The sequence below is a fragment of the Corvus hawaiiensis genome, chromosome 4 (assembly GCF_020740725.1).
Source record: "Corvus hawaiiensis isolate bCorHaw1 chromosome 4, bCorHaw1.pri.cur, whole genome shotgun sequence".
NCBI classification, from domain to species: Eukaryota; Metazoa; Chordata; class Aves; order Passeriformes; family Corvidae; genus Corvus; species Corvus hawaiiensis.
In genome coordinates, this window is record NC_063216.1 from 12,453,768 (window position 1) to 12,471,419 (window position 17,652).

Sequence of the window (17,652 nt, forward strand, 5' to 3'; positions counted from 1 at the left end):
TGGGTGGCTGGAGACCTACCCTGTGCCTCATGCTACTGCCCGGAACACCATCCTGGGCCTGGAAAAGCAAGTCCTTTGGAGGCATGGCACCCCTGAGAGAATCGAGTCTGACAATGGGACTCATTTCAAGAACAGCCTTATAAACACCTGGGCTAGAGAACATGGCATTGAGTGGGTGTACCACATCCCTTACCATGCACCAGCAGCTGGGAAGGTTGAGCGGTGTAATGGACTGCTTAAAACCACCTTGAAGGCACTGGGTGGGGGGACTTTCAAAAACTGGGAGATGCATTTAGCAAGAGCCACCTGGTTAGTTAACACTCGAGGTTCCACCAGCCGAGCAGGCCCTGCCCAATCCGAACCCCTACAAACAACAGATGGAGATAAGGTTCCAGTGGTACACATGAGAGGTATGCTTGGAAAAACTGTTTGGGTAAAGTCTGCCTTGAGCAAAGACAAACCCATCCGTGGGGTTGTTTTTGCTCAGGGACCAGGTTGCACCTGGTGGGTGATGCAAAAGGATGGAGAGACCCGATGCTTACCTCAAGAGGACCTTGTTTTAGGGTGAACTACCCATGGCTCTGTACTTGTATCAGTATCAGCATGTATATTTGTATATAATTTGGGTAATGCATAGATTTATATGGTTAAAAAAAGTTAAGTTTCATGTAACATGTTAGTATGGGAAAAAATTCGGGGTGGATAATGTTGGGGTTTTAGTTTAGTCTTAGGTTTTCCTGTTAAAGGAATTTTCTCCCATATGCATGTTGCTAGGGGACAAATAGCTGTACTTAAGAAAGACAAAAAGGGGAGTGGGGCGGGCCTGGCTACTCTTTTGTCTACACCTGGGTGTGGGGACAGTTCGCTCTGAGCGTCCGGAGAGAGAAGCTGCAGAGAAAGGAGTTGCTGCTTCTTTCTTTTTTGGCCGTTCTTTCTTCCTGCTGGAAACAACGCTGGGACCCCAAAAGCCGCTTTCCCTGCCCTGCTGGAGACCGAGCTGTGGCTGCCCTGCCCCGCTGCTGCTTCGAGCTTTCGCTACGCTGTAGCCCTGCTCGCCCTGCCTGCCTGGGCCTCCGTGGGTTTTCCCATCTGGATACATCTCGTCTGCCACCCGGGATTTGCGTTCGTCCCTGCCGTTCCAGCCTGCTGTTCCTGAGAGCCCGGGATCAACTGCCCAGCGGTTTGTGAAGCCTTTGTTCCATCCCTTCCCGGGATCCCAGGGCACGGGTGCCGCGGGTTTCCCAAGCTCGCTCCGGAGCACCCCCTGCAGCCGCGGGGGAACCATCGCACCTGCCCTGCTCACCGGGAGCCGCCAGCGCCCCTGCCGGCTGCGAGCGGAACTGCACCCGAGGGGAAAAGGGCCCGACAGCCGAGAAGGCTGGGACTGGGTTTGTGATTGCTGTTACTGCCATAGTTGTTGTTGTTTTGTTTGACTGGTTATATACATATATATATAGAATAAAGAACTGTTATTCCTATTTCCCACATCTTTGCCTAAAGGCCCTTGATTTCAAAATATAGTAACTTGGAGGGAAAAGGGGTTATATCTGCCACTTCAAGGGGGGCCTCTGCCTTCCTTAGCAGACACCTGTCTTTCAAAACCAAGACAGCCATGCTCAGCTCCGTCCCACGTGACTCACTTCTCTTTCTCTCTGACTCTGAAGCCACCATGTTGAAGAGTGTTCTTGTTCAGGCTTTACGGTGGGGAAAGCCTCGCTCCCTCTGTGCTGCTGGCTGTGTAGTGTCCTCTTCAGTTCAGCACGAAGTGTGCTGGCTGCAGACAGGAGGCTCTGCCAGCTCCCGCTGGCTCCGCCGGCTCTGCATGGAGAGGAGAGGGACCCGCCTGTCCCCAGAAGCCACGCTGGATGGGTTTAGCTGTGAGCAGTCCATGGCTGGTTTTAGCTGCCTGCGGCTCTGGGACAGTCCCCCCAGCGACCCAGGGTCCGTGCCGCAGCGTTGGGAAAGGGGGAAAGGGGCAGTGGCCCCAGCCCGGCCCGGCGGGGCCAGGAGGCTCAGAGCCCCCCCACCTCCCAGCAGGCGAGCACCAACAAAAAAAGGGGAAGTCCCGCCTTTCTGTGCGGTTTAAATATGTAAATTGTGAGAAGCGTAATTGGTCTTAAAGACTGTCCATCAACTCAGGGTCAACCCAATACACACATGCAAGAATTTGCAGCTGTGGAAACATGTCTGCAGAAAGTGGAAGATAAGATAGAGGAGAATCACCAAGAACTCAAGAAAGAGATTAAAGAGGGCCTTCTCCAAATCTCGGTGGTACAGATCAGAGATTCTGGTACCAGATGCCGACATCCCCCAGGCAGAGAGAGAAGATACACTCCGTGAGGTGAGCTGTGGTTCTTCCTATGTGATAGTGGGGAAAACACGAAGAGGTGGATAGACAACCCACTTCTGCTCTGGCAGCACGGGTGCATGAACTGAAGGAGCACAAGACTCAGAAAGGAAGTTCCACCAGAAAGGAAGCAGTTCCAGTTGCCCATAGCCGAACTGTCAGGTATGATGGAAGAGGACACGTCCAATCCCCTTGAAGGAACCTCTAAAATGTATGCTCAGGGAAGGAATGATAACCAGAACTAGAGGGGCCCTGCCTCTAGCCAGGTAGAGGCCAGGGAAAACCATATTTTTTGGACTGTGTGGATTCGTTGGCCTGGCACATCAGAACCACAAAAATATGATGCCTTGGTTGACACTGGTGCACAGTGCACAAGAATCCCATCGCAACATGTGGGGGCAGAATCTGTTTCTATTGCTGGGATGACAGGGGGATCACAGGACTTGACCCTGGTGGAAGCTGAGGTGAGCCTGACTGGAAATGAGTGGAAGAAACAAATCATTGTGACTGGCTCAGAGGCCCCGTGCATTTTGGACACAGACTTCCTCCGAAGCGGGTATTTCAGAGACGCAAAGGGACTCAAGTGGGCTTTTGGAATAGCTGCTGTGGAGACAGAGGGCATTAAGCAATTGAACACCTTGCCTGGACTATCAGAGAGCCCATCTGCAGTAGGCCTTCTGAAGGTGGAAGAACAAAGAGTACCAATTGCCACCTCGACAGTGCACCGCCGGCAGTACCGGACAACTCGAGATGCTGTGATCCCCATCCACAAGATGATCTGTGAGCTGGAGAGCCAAGGGGTGGTCAGCAAGACCCACTCACCCTTCAACAGCCCCATCTGGCCTGTGCGCAAATCGGAAGGAGAATGGAGATTGACTGTGGGCTATTGTGGCTTGAATGAAGTGACTCCACCATTGAGCGCTGCTGTACCGGACATGTTGGAGCTCCAGTACGAGCTGGAGTCCAAAGCAGCAAAGTGGTACGCCACTATTGACATTGCTAATGCATTTTTTTCCATTCCTCTGGCAGCAGAGTTCAGGCCTCAGTTTGCCTTCACCTGGAGGGGTGTGCAGTACACCTGGAACCGACCGCCCCAGGGGTGGAAGCACAGTCCCACCATCTGCCGTGAACTCATCCAGGCTGCACTAGAAAAGGGTGAGGCTCCAGAACATCTGCAGTACATTGATGACACCATTGTGTGGGGGAACACCGCAACAGAAGTGTTTGAGAAAGGAGAGAAAATCATCCAAATTCTCCTGGAAACCAGCTTTGCCATCAAGAAGGGCAAAGTCAAGGGACCTGCCCGGGACATCCAGTTCCTGGGAGTAAAGTGGCAAGACGGACGGTGTCAGATTCCCACCGAGGTCATCAATAAGATCACAGCAATGTCTCCACTGACCAACAAGAAGGAAACACAAGGTTTCCTAGGTGCCATAGGCTTCTGGAGAATGCACATTCCTGAATACAGCCAGATTGTGAGCCCTCTCTACCTGGTTACCTGCAAAAAGAACAATTTCCACTGGGGCCCTGAACAGCAACAAGCCTTTGCCCAGATGAAGCAGGAGATCACTCATGCAGTAGCCCTGGGCCCAGTCAGGACAGGACTGGAAGTGCTCTACTCTGTAGCCGGGAGCCATGGTCTGTCCTGGAGCCTTTGGCAGAAGGTGCCTGGTGAGACTCTGGGTTGACCACTGGGATTCTGAAGCCGAAGCTACAGAGAGTCCGAAGCCAACTACACTTCAACAAAGAAAGAAATCTTGGCAGCCTATAAAGGAGTTCAAGCTGCCTCAGAGGTAATCGGCACTGAAGCACAACTCCTCCTGGCACCCTGACTACCGGTGCTGGGGTGGATGTTTAAAGCCGAGGTTCCCTCTACCCACCATGCCACCAATGCCACATGGAGCAAATGGATTGCTCTCATCACACAGCGTGCCCGTATCGGAAAACTGAATCGCCCTGGGATATGGAAATAATCACAACTTGGCCCAAAGGTGAAAACTTTGGTCTCACTGACGAAGAGGAACAAGTGACACGTGCTGAGGAAGCTCCACCATACAACCAACTGTCATCAGAAGACACACACTACGCTTTTTTCACTGACGGTTCCTCTTGCATCATAGGTATGAAATGAAAGTGGAAAGCAGACGTATGGAGTCCCACATGACAAGCTGCAGAAGCTACTGAAGGAGGAGGTGGATCAAGCCAACTACCTGAACTCAAAGCTGTTTTGGCTGGCCCTGGACATTGCTGAAAGAGAGAAGTGGCCAAAGCTATACCTCTACACTGATTCATGGATGGTAGCCAATACTCTGTGGGGATGGCTGGAAAAGTGGGAAAAGGCTAATTTGCAGCATAGGGGAAAACCAATTTGGGCTGCTGAAGAGTGGAAAGACATCACTGCCCAGGTAGGAAAGCTACCTGTGAAGGGTCTGCCATATAGATGCCCATGCTCCCAAGAGCAGGGCTAATGAGGAGCACCAAAATAATGAGCAGGTAGATCAGGCTGCAAAGATAGAGGTGTCCCAGATAGACTTAGATTAGAAACACAAGGGAGAGTTGTTCCTAGCTCAATGGGTCCATGATGCCTCAGGCCATCAAGGCAGAGATGCCACCTATAAGTGGGCATGAGACCAAAGGGTGGATCTAACCATGGACAGTATCTTGCATGCACTGCGATCAAGCAGGCCAAGTGGTTGAAACCCCATGGTATGGTGGGCGGTGGTCCAAATACAAATATGGGGAGGCCTGGCAGATTGATTACATCACACTGCCTAAAACATACCAAGGCAAGTGCTACGTTCTCACAATGGTAGAGCCCACCACAGGATGGCTGAAGACCTACCCTGTGCCTCACACTACAGCCCATAACACCATCCTGGGCCTGGAAAAGCAAGTCCTTTGGAGGCATGGTACCCCTGAGAGAATTGAATCTGATAATGGGACTCATTTCAAAAACAGCCTTATAAACACCTGGGCTAGAAAACATGGCATTGAGTGGGTGTACCATATCCCTTACCATGCACCAGCTGCAGGCAAAGTGGAATGGTGCAATGGATTGTTTAAAACCACTTTGAAGGCACTAGGTGGGGGATCTTTCAAAAATCGGGAGCAGCATCTAGCAAAGGCCACCTGGTTAGTTAACACCTGAGGCTCCACCAATCGAGCTGGCCCTGCCCAATCTGAGCCCCTGCATACAGTGGATGGAGGTAAGGTCCCAGTAGTGCATGTCAGAGGCCTGTTAGGAAAGACTGTTTGGGTTAATTCTGCCTCGAGTACAGACAAACCCATCTGTGGGGTTGTCTTTCCTCAGGGTCCTGGTTGGACATGGTGGGTAATGCAGAGGGATGGAACAACATGTTGAGTACCACAGGGAGATTTTGGTGTTGGGTTAGAGCCACATGTAATGTGGAATGCCTATATACCACTGCTTCCTGAGTGTCACTGTTTGTACACAGCTGTATATATATATATATATATATATATATGTATATATATATATATATATATATGTATGTATGTATGTATTGATGTATGTGTGTAGTTAGAATACATTAGTTTGGGCACTGAGCTGACAATATGGGATTAGGGGTGGAATGTTGTCATGGTTTAGTATAGTTTGGGTTTTTTGTTAGAGGCTCCATCAGCCACGGAAGTGATGCTCTTGCAAAGAGGTGCTTACAGCTTCCTCTATGACCTGACAGATCCTATCAACTGGCTAGTTTGAATATTGGCAACTTTTTAAGCCACTTAAGAAGCCTGATACGCCTCTGTGATCCACATTTAAGAACAAACAAACCCCGGGAAAGCTCTCTTGCTTCGGGCCTTTGGACAGGTAACTGGGGGGCCCACAGCGCAGCCCCGCAGAGACGGGCCGTGCCCTGCTCAGCCTGGGCCGGGCCAGAAGACAGCCATCCTGGAGCCGTGCGGCCCTGTTCCACCCGCAGCCCCTTAGTGCAGGCCAGCCCCGCAGCCCTGCTCCGTGCAGGCGGCGCGGCCTGGCTCCCCCCCTCCAGTGTGGCCGAAGATTCATCTGAAGGCAAAGGCAAAGATCATGTGACCAACCAGCTGTGGGGCCCAGGTGAGATTAACCCTTTTAGTGCTGTAAGTTTCCTCCAGAACAGATGAAATCTGCAGACATCAATCCTCTCCTGAGTCAGAGGAAGAGGAAAGGTGAAGGCGTGTGAAAAAACGCCATAGAGACACCAAAGTCAATGAAGGAGGAAGAGCTGAAATGCTGAGGGAGTAGAAAGAGGAGTTGCTTCAAGCTTAGAAGCTAAAATTCTGTTGTAAAGCTATGGTCATGGACTATGATACCTCAGAGTACCCATTGTAATTTCATGAAAGCATGGGGGGGTGGAGCATTCAAACTGCAATTGTGAGCAAAAGTATCTGTGCTGAAATAAGCAAATGACTGTAATTGTGAGCAGAAGTACCTGTGCTGAAATGACCAAATATTGAAATAGCTGTAATTTGATGAGAAGCTTGAACAGAAAGAGATGAAAGTGATGAAGACCCTTGCTCTGAAGGGAGGAGGAGGGCCTCTGTTTCTGGAAATGAAGATGCTCCCAGAGATGGGTGAAGAGAACCTTTACCTCTGAACAGCTCATCCTTAAAAATGGTACCCCAGTAGCTCAAGACTGGACCCTCGAAAGCAGTTGTGGGGAAGGCTGTAAGTCGAGGGAAGGTACTCTCACATGCAAGCAGAGAACCAACCAGGGCAGCTCTCTCCCTGTGACATTGAAGCCATGAGAGAACTGTTTCTTGTGGAGATGTCTCCATAGCATGAGCAAGAGAGACTCCTCTCCCTAAGTGAACTGAAGAAGGTTATTATAGAAGTGGTAAACTGACTGAAAATCTCAAGGGTTGTCTTTTTACACTGTCAGTGGGACAAGGGAGAAAGGTGGGGGGAAGAAGGTGTTCTGAAGGTTTAGTCTAACTTTTTTTTTTTCCCTTTCTTTTAGGTCTAATAAGTTAATAAACTTCTTTATATTCTTTTCAGTTTTGTGCCTGCTTTGCTTTTCTCCTAATTCTTATCTCACAGAAAGAAAATAAGTAAGTAATGGATATTTTGAACAAAACCACTACACTCAATTGGTGTTTCTGTCCGGTTTATGAACTGAACCCGCTACAAATGTCTTGGGGTGACTTTATGATGTGTGTCCCCTGTCATCTGCTCTATGCCCAGACATGAACCCTGTGCCTTTCTGTACCTTTATGGGAGAGGGGGGAGAGCTGGTGGAATTCCTTCAGCGCTGTGTTCAAAACACAAGATAAGCTCGCTGGCGTCTCCTGCCCAGCTGCTCTGCTTCTGCAGCAGGGAAGAGTTACATTCCTCTTGGTTTTTTAGCTAGTTTTTTGCTCGTTAGCTAAAGCATGAAGCCCTGGGACTTTGGTTTCTTTTTCTTCTCTTTTGGAACTGTTTAGAACACCGGAACATCATCGGGATACCCTACATCATTGGCCCGGAGGGGGCCCACGCCAAACCCCAGCTCCGGAGAGGAAAAAGCCACACCCACAAAGGACTTTGAAATCTACCCAGGTTCTCTCCACAGCAAGAGGTTTCATTATTTAGCATTATTCTTTTTCTTTCCCGTGTCTGCATGCACTTTACTTATTAAATAAACAGGTGTTTTTTTCACTTTCCTCCGAGGGAAATTCTTTCCAAACCTGGTGGAGGAATGGGATGGCTGTAACCTGCCTTCTATCAGAGGACGCTCATTTCGGATGTTCCTCCAAATTTGTCTCAAATCGGTAAAGTTAATAATAACTAGGTTTTATAAAGATAAATAAAAAGAGGAGGGATTGATAGGGAAGATGTCTTTACAAACAATTTGATGGGTGAAGGTATGGGTGTTAACGTCTTTAAAATGGGTCTTAATGTCTCTACTAACTTTGGGCAGCAGGTTTGTTACAGAGCCCGGACAGCTGGGCTCCTGAAACAGCAAGGGGGTCTGCGCAAGCCTGAACTTCTGAACTTTGGGGTAAAATGACAGATTCAGGGGAGGATATGTGGTAGGCCATTCAGGAAGGCCATACCTTCCTAGTACCTCAGCTAATGGGGAACAGAAGAGGCCCGGGAGTTTAGGATAAAAGGAGGCCACACCCTCCAAAATCCGAGGGAGAAAACACCACAGGCGTGTGCCCCAGTGGACTCTCTCCCTTTATTTGAATAAAGCTGTAGGACTCCTCTGTCTCCTTTGTGGATGCTGGCTTTTCATAGCATGATTTTCCATACACTTTCTTTCACAGGGTTGGCTTTTCTGAGATCTGGGAGCAAGATAGTGCAGCCCCTCAGCTTCCTGGCCATCCCCCAGCCAATTCTTCTCCCGTCAATTCTCCAATCTTGGACCAAAACCAACCTGAACAGTTCAGGAAAAAAAACAAAGGCCACTGAAGGATTGCTGTCACAGTCTCCAAGGCCGGGAAAAGGAAAAAAACTTCTTGCCTAAGCTAACAAAAAACCAACGAAACAAGGTAACGCTGTCACTTGGGAGTGAGGCTTTGAAACAAGCCCGCCCAAGAGCCCCAAGGCTCCTCCCACCCCCAGACCCACCTTAAAGCTACAACAATCATTTCTGGGCATAGAGCAGACAGTCAGGGACTAGAAAACCACCCTAAGGCAGCTAGCCAAAAGCTCTTAGGGAGAAAGCCTCACATAGCTGTGAAGGAGAGCAAAGCAGAGTTTTTTTCCTTGAACAAAACTCTGGGTAAGATACGCTAAAATTCTGATCTTTCACCACTTTATTATCCCACCCTGGTACCTTCTAGGTACTGATGGTACTCAGCCTGGGACTCTCAGAGGGAGCTGCACCCACACACTGGATCCCTTACTGTCTCCACTGAACAACTGCAGTTGCAGTCTCAGCTTGAAACAACGAAGTCAACTCACACATAGACTTTATTCCTTTTGATATTCAGTCCTGGAAAGCTATTCCCATTATTCATGTGGGTTTTAGTACTGCTGTAATTCCTCTAATTCCTTACAACCTAATCTTTCTCCTGTCATTTATGTTTCTGGTTGCAGGTAGTGGCTTAATAACCTAAGACTGCCCTGGAGTTAACAATTTAGTTTACCTTAGAATGAGAAGTGCTTTGATTTGTCAAGTCCAGCCCTAAAATTTAGGGTTAATTACACTGCTCATTATCCCAACTCTCTTAGAGAAGATGAGGTATCACTGCAAACATCTCCCAGCTTTGATTTGCTGGCACCCTCTCCTCCCACCCAAGTGTCCTTTTGCGGGAAGAACAAACACTGGTCTATGAGTAGCTCTGAACTGAATGGTGAAGTTCAAAAGTCAGATCTCATTTAGCTCTTAATGAGAACAAGAGTAAAAGGCATGCAGGGCAATCTATACCATCAGTTGGCAGCTAGAAACAGCAGCTTCCTCCATCTTCAAAGACAAAAAACTCTCCTGTAACCTTTGCCCTTCATCACTCTACAGCAAATAACTGTTTGCCGTCCTCATTTGAGGGTACACATCAAACACAAGTTTTTTAGATCCTGCACTGCCTTGAGATTGTGTTTTCTCACTGAATTCTTACTTTCTTCTCATGGTTACATAAGTTTATATCTCAGTATTAAAGAAATCACCTTAAAATTAATTATAGCTCTTGTAAAAGTACTTCATCACAAGGAATACCTACCAAATGTATTCTGTTTTCTTCTTTTCAAGAAGCACATGACCTTCCTTCTGATTGGCAAGTCACAGACATAGGAAACAAAGATTTAACAAGCCTACACATCTGCTTTCAGTATCTGCACATCGTATATGAGAAAGATTCTGGAGTGATAAGAATGAGTAACTTATAAGACTGAGAATGCTAACAGGACTCTGAGAATTAAAAGCTGACTTCAACCAACCATAATTCAAATTACTTAGGTGAAAAGGACCCCAGAAATCTAGTTCTGCCTTTGTAACTCCAGAAATAGCAAAAGAGGTATAAAAGATGAAAAATAAAAGTGCAAGTTGTTCAAATAATGGAGCAGTCTGAATGCTTGAAGATGCTCATCAAACAAATCAGGGGAAAGCAAAAATGTGCAAACCATAAGTCACATGGGTGTGGAAACAGTTTATCCCTAGCCTGGCTGTGGCACCAGGACAGTGGTTAACAGTGGCTAAGTAAGACAAGGCTGGGAGTTCAAATATGCTGAGCAGTATCAGCAAGGCAAGAATGACTTGGTTTTGGGATCCTGACAAAGTCATCTTTGCTGCTGCCTCACACTTTTACTATGTGAATCCCACCAACTTTCATTCCCCAAATGCTCCATGATCTGCTAAATCAGCTTTCCAAAATGAAGGGAAGAGATACATGTGTGACTATTTAAACATTATCAAACATGGTCCTAGACCACAGAGTAACTCATATTTTCAGGTGTAACAAGTTGCTCACTGTTACCTTATTCCTGTATTGTTATTTTCCAGCCTTTCTGAAGCTCATAGAGAAGCACAAGTACCTGAAGCAACACACAGCGTGCCTTCTGCAGTATCCAGTCACCACGATTCGGGAAGGTACGTTACATCCATAGGCAGCAGACACTGCCATGGGAGAAGGAACATTACAGAACGGTAATAAATCAGTGTGTTTCAAACCACCTCCGTTGAATACAGAAATGCATAAACTGGGTTAATAACCAGAAGACAGGGTGGGAGTAAACCCCGGTCCAGACATTAGACATTTAAATTCTAATTACCAATGTTACTACAAACATGATGATGATTTTCCAGAGCTCCAATTGAATTGCATATTAATTTTGACACTGAACCCAGACATTCCCATACCTCTAGTAAGCAAGTTGACCAGCCTGTAACCCACAGATCAAATCCACCAAGTGCTCTGATGAACCAGTGGCCTGATGAGGCCTTTCAGGGAGCTCCAAGCAGACACTTTTAGCTTTTCCAGGATGCAAGCCCAGCCTAGCAGTGCTCTTCTGTCCCTCCGCTCCCCAGTGACTCAGACAGATATGATGCATTTCTGATACTGAATTATTCAGCATAATTCATCAGATGGGAAAACTGGGTCTGGGCTTCTTCCCTACCCAGTGAAGTTGCTCTCTGCAGTCGAAAACAGAGCATCTTCTTGGCCACATGGCTCAGGGCTGCCACTTTTCAGTGCCATTCATATTAAAATCACATCTGATTCTGGCTTTCTTGTCATCCTGTTTGACTGCTTAAGAAGATTTCTTCAGAGACTGAAAGCAATATAAAGCAATTCATTAAAAATGCCCCTGCAGCCTACATCCCCTCCTGAGTCTGGAGTTTTGCAACTGTGATACTGTGAAAGTATTTCAGCTGTGCACTTGTTTTGCCTCAACAGGAATTTACTCTGGAAATAGGGCAGAAGATGAGAGCATCACCACCCTGGACTGGTGTTAGCCTGTCACGTGTGTCACAAGCATAGTGAAGGTCACAGACAGCATGGATCATTCTCTGTGGAAAAAAAGATGCTCCTGTCACACTCATCATAGTACATTCTTTCTTTTGCTTTTTTTCCAAGCAGTCTGCCACAGCACACAGAGGAAATGGAGATGGCCTTGATGATCTTAAAGGCCTCTTCCAACCCTGATGATTTCGTAAGTGCATCATGAGCAGAGGTTCTCAGGTAGCAACTCCTTTATGCTCACACATTTAGACAATCAAGTATCAGCAAAGTAGCATGAGAAAGCACAGGGGTTTCTGGCAAGGGGAACTGCAAAAGAAAGGTCAAATCTTTGCACAGAAGATGCTGAGCTCCTTACAAAAAAATTAATCAATCTGATAATGCCAGGGTTCCTTTTTCATGTTTCAAAATAAAAGCACCGTTTGGATGCTGAACTTTTTGCAGGAGCCTGCTCACTGCAATACCTCTACAAGTGCAGCACAATGGCAGAGCTGAGGCACAACAGCCAAGTCTGTATCTGCTTGCAGGTGTTGCAATCGTTTGTTCCCACATACTACCCATGAACAAGGAGAAAATTTATTCAGCAAGAAAGATGCAATTTTTGGCTATTTACTTCTCTTCAGCATTTGGGTGGTGGCATGGGACTGCCATGAAGTATAGCATAGAGCTCTTCTGGAGACATCCTGTTTGCTTGCAGTGCTGAAAAAAACCCCAACACTGCAACAGAGCCAGTAATGAAGGATTCTTAAAACTTGTATTTTTATTAGATGCTGAGTTCATGTTGTTGAATCTTCCAGGCAGCCAGATGGTGACAGTGAATTATGGATTCAGTTAGGAAAATCCTGTGATTTTCAGTGCAAGTCATGTGCCTGAAGTAATTTAGGTTTGGAAACTGACTGGTCACACCACAAGCAGTATTTGTTGAGTCACAGGTCCAGATGCACATGAACATGTAAACCATGGCTCTGTTCAGTTCTGTTTCTGAAGCTGCAGTCACAACATCAGTAGCTTAAGCTTTTTGAAGACTTAACAGTCCTAATGACTAACCTGTGCATTTGGCAGCAACTCTACTCCTCCACATTCATAGGATGCTTGTGGATACAATATTGCTGCTAGCAAGAATTTTTATTGCTTCTTTCTAAGCCCGTGAGTTACTCTTCTCTCTCACGAAGATATTTGCAGAAGTTCTGTAAACTATGAACACCTGCGACCTTGTAGAACTATGTTTATGGTACAGTAGAAAAATATTTTGACAATGGATATTTAGGATTTCTAGCCAATCAACCCAGAGGGTGGCTGATCCTTTGTCCAATTAGACTATGAAGAAAAAAGTCTATAAAAGAGTTTGTAAAAGAATTAAATAAATCAATCTTGCGGCACAATTCCTGCCTGTTGGATCTTCTCTCCTCTCTTCCCTATGGCTGCGGGATACAGTAACAGATGCTGAAGAAAATAGGAACTACTCCAATATCCAGGCAAGCTCAAAACATGACCAAGGTGTCTTACATTTATTGTTTTTATTGCTTTGCCCTGTAGATAAGGTACCTTTTCAGGTGAAAAGGTACGCTGAAAGGCAGAATACAACCTGCTGGTCCATCACTGAAGTTTTATCTTCATTTCCCAGCTGTCTGTGTAACACTATATACTTGCATCTTCTGGATTCCCAGGAGAACGTAAAGCTGCTCTCTACAGAAAGATCAGAGTTAATCAATCTTGACCTAACAGCATTTTAAAATCATAATCCAGAGTCCAACCATGTTAACCTTTCAAACCTGCAGTGTCCAAGACTCTTTGGAAGCGAAGATCAGGGCTTACATTTTCTAGTAGGTCTCATCAGCTGGCATGAGAGGCAGCAGCAAAGTGGCTTTTGAGTCTTGACTTAATAAAGAGCGACAAGTCAAAGGGATTCCACCTTACAAAATCCTGCTAAATTCCTTAACCTTGGGAAAAGCTACACTCCATAATGCCTTGGTCTGCACAGAACCTGACACAGGAGGTCTGTGGTTTTGCATAAAGACACCAAGAGAAGAAGTATCTTCAAAACTTGGCAAGGAAAACTTCAAGAGTGTTACTGTGTCATGCCAAGGAAAGACAGAATTAAATGTACTTCTCTGGGATCCAACAGTCTGTGTAGTGGATATAGTCCAGAATTCCATAAGGCAGTTCTGCCCTGGCATTCATGTATTAGGAGCTTAATTGCTGTTTCATCCATCTATGCTCAGTTTAGAAATTGGTGGGAAGGAAAAGAGAAGCAAATGGAAAGTCTCTTAGACGTGACAGACTGCAAAGCAGATAATTTAAAAAGCCCTTTAAAATAAAATTTATGATGGTAGAGAAGTTTAACAGCAGCACCTACTGGACATACCAAATGGTATGATTTATTACTTAAAGCTATCGTGACTAAGCTGCATCCAAAGCCCTTCTCATCCAGTCTCAAAACAGAGCAGAACCTCTAATCTTGATCCTATCAGGTTTTTTCTGCTTATCTTCTGTTACACTTCAACTTAAAATCAAATGTTATTGCCAACGCTCTTCAGCTCCAGTAAGCACAGAAGAATCCAAACCCACAAGCAGGAACTACTTTTAATCACACAAGACAGGCACCAAAACCTGGGAACCACTGGATTCATTGACACTTGTTTCCCACTGACACAGACCATCACACCAGGGCATGGAAATGACACAAACACCACCACTGTCAGCATTCAGACAAACAGCCTCTCCACATTCAACCCTTTTTGTCCTTGTCATCAGTCCGATGATTGCTGTGCTCAAAGCTGCACAGATCTTATTTTCATGAACATAAACTAACGTTCTGAGCTGACATGGGATGAGTCACCTCTGCCAATATTCTTCAGCCAAAACCTGCAGCAGCCAGTTAAGCACTGAGCACATATATAGCGGTGTTTGTGGAAGAACTACAATGAACTAGTTTCACGGTGCACCCAGACTACAAAGCCACCCTCAATGTGGTCCATGAAGGAATCATCACCAGACCATTTGGCTCAGCTTGGCATAAAGCAGGAGCCAACAGCACAGCTCCAGTTCTAGTCCTAAATGTCCCCAAACATCTGAACTCTCCCCTTCATTTGCCTTTTCAGTCTACCCCATGGAATCTAAATGAGAGCACTGTTTGGTGGGTGGCAGGGAGGCTTGTACTTCTATCCAGCTTCTACAGATACCAGTCTCCATCTCCCTCCCCTTTAACAGTGTGACTTTGGCATTTTGGCATCATTTTTCAAGAAAGAATGTCCAAAACCACAAAGTAAATTAAAAACCCATACAGTCATACATTGGGGTTTTAGGAGTTCTCCTTCTGCTTTCTTTTTCTCTTAAAGAATTTTCCCCATACATGTTGCCAGGGGGACAAATTACTGGGTGCTTAAGAAAAACAAAAGACCTGGCCACAGGGGGAGGGGTCCATCTGGCTACTCTCTTTCACTTGGGCTTGTGGGGTGTTAGTTCCTGGTGTTTGGACGGAGAGGGAGGCTGGAAGGAATTTGTCAGCACGGCAGGCTTCTGCTTTTTTTCAGCTGCCTTCCTTCTACCAGAGAAACCCCAGGATTCCCAAGCCCGCCTTTCCCTGCCCCACTGGGAGCCGGGCTGCTGCTGCCCTGCCCCCGCCATTGCTTCGAGCCTTCACCACTCTGTAGCCCCCGCACATGCTGCCTGCTGACACCTCCAGGGATTCCCACCGCAGCTCCGGAGTTTGATACATCTCATCTGTCACCCAGGATTTGTGCTCGTCCCTGCTGTTCCAGCCTGCTGTTCCCAAGGGTCCGGCCGGACACCGGGATCAGCTGCCCAGGGGGTTTGTGAAGCTCCTTTGTCCCATCCCTTCCCGGGATCCCAGGGCACCGGTGCCGCGTGCTCCCCGAGCTCGCTCCGGAGCGCCCCCTGCAGTCGCGGGGGAACCATCGCACCTGCCCTGCTCACCGGGAGCCGCCAGCGCCCCTGCCGGCTGGGACGGAACTGCACCCGAGGGGAAAGGGCCCGACAGCCGAGAAGGCTGGCACTGGGTTTGTGATTGTTATTGCTGCTTGTTTGCCTTGTTATACACATATAGATATATAATAGTAACGAACTGTTATTCCTATTCCTCATATCTTTGCCTGAAAGCCCCTTGATTTCAAAATTACAGTTATTTGGAGGGAAGGGGGTTGCATTTTTTTTTCATTTCAAGGGAGACTCCTGCCTTCCTTGGCAGACACCTGTCTTTCAAACCAAGACATCATAATTCAAAGTGTACGGGTAGTTGTTTGCTGTCTCACTTCACTGGACAGGCTCAAAAATCAGATAAAAGAGGAACTGGAACTACAAAGCAGACAAGTCAAATCAAACAGGAGGACAGCTGAACAAGTACCAATGAATCACCAACTACGAAGTTTCACAAAGCAACTGAAGTACTTCAAAGTCACGAGAAAGGTTCAATTCTTAGAAGCCAAGCAAAATACAGACAGCCAAGGGAGAGTTACAAAATGCTGTGTGCTATAAGGCCCACTTCTAATCCCAACTGTTACCACACATGATTCACTAATGCTGATTTTGTAGTCACCATCACTTACGAAACCTCCTCACAAATAAAAATTATTTATAGTGCTTTTGGAAAGCTTAAATAATGCTCTGAGAGCAAATACAAGGGTTTATGTCACTGTCGCCTATCCACAAGAGATTCAAACACGTTAAGCTAATGAATCAGTTAAACAGATGGATCAGGGGTCTGCAAATGGATTTAAGCAACTAGGCTGTCTCTGAGATTCACCTTCCTTGTAGAGAAGGACAAGAGGTTAAACAACCCATGCTTTTACCAGGCTGAACAAAGCCATAATATCATTTGATGTGAAACAGGGATGCATTTACCGTCACTTAAACAACAATCAGGATGGAAGTTTCTCCCACGAGTCTTAAAGCTCCAAACACATTAGCTGAAGACTAAACCATTCATCTGATAGAGAAAGAACCATATTTTGCCATCTTCTTCTTAGTGGTTGTCATGATGGAAGTTGGAGGGCCAGGGAGAAGAGAGAAGATAATTCTGTCCATTTTCTGCATCTTCACCAAAACTGTGGGAAAACATTCTGGAATCTTTTTCTCAAGGGAGCTGACAATTGCAGTTCTTTGCACTACCAAATCTGAACCCAGAGAACTCTTGTATAGCTGGTTACAAACACTTTCACATACACCATTCACTAATACCTGCGATTTAACAACAGTGTCCATTATTTACACGTGTCAGGAAATTAATCCCCGTCTTTTCTTCCTCTGTTTATCTTCCTGCAGCCACCAACCTTAATTCCTAATAAAACCATCCTATTTATTGCTTCTGTTTCCCCTACCTAAGATGAAAACTGCCATGGAATGCTAAGAAGTTTCTCAGATCTCCAATGGGGAAATAAATACCTGTGCAGCAGTACTAGGATACTTGACTATGTTTGCAAGGAACAATAGTTCTTTAGGAGGGGCATATTGTCTTAAATGTAAACTATGAGAACACAGTAGTTTCTCCGCTGTTTGTCATTGCTGTATCCCAGCTCCAGGAGGCTGCTTGCATTCTGCTACTGAGTACACCCAACAGATGTTCATTCCTGATACTCTGGTATCTCAGGCAGTTTTCTTCTAGAAATACCAGTGTGACCATCTTCCTTCTCCTTTTTTTCTCTCTTTCTAGACTTGCACTTTGAGTTTCTAAAGTATCATCACTGAAAAGCAAAACAAAAATCAGCTTCCCAAAAAAGCAGGCAAGCTTTCTTATTTTCTCAAGTCTATGACAGTGCACCTCATTTACACTGCTGCTGATGTTACAGAATCACAGAATCATTAGGGTTGGAAGAGACCTCTAGAGATCATCCAATCCAACCCCCCCTACCAAGGCAGGGTCACCCGGAGTTCACAACCTTAACCATGGGTCCTTATGGGTCAATTTTGTA

The 17,652-nt window shown here is 46.4% G+C and overlaps 1 protein-coding gene and 1 long non-coding RNA gene across 3 annotated transcripts in view; one reads left to right on the forward strand and one right to left on the reverse strand.

Moving 5' to 3' along the window:
- The window catches only part of KIAA0930 (KIAA0930 ortholog), a 96,460-nt gene that overhangs the window by 52,435 nt on the left and 26,373 nt on the right, over positions 1-17,652 (reverse strand). The gene's annotated exons all lie outside the window — the stretch shown is intronic.
- LOC125324449 lies at positions 7,630-12,984 on the forward strand. The gene is made up of 4 exons (XR_007202975.1): positions 7,630-8,098; positions 8,597-8,821; positions 10,771-10,857; positions 11,663-12,984. It is a non-coding gene; the product is annotated as an uncharacterized LOC125324449 (long non-coding RNA).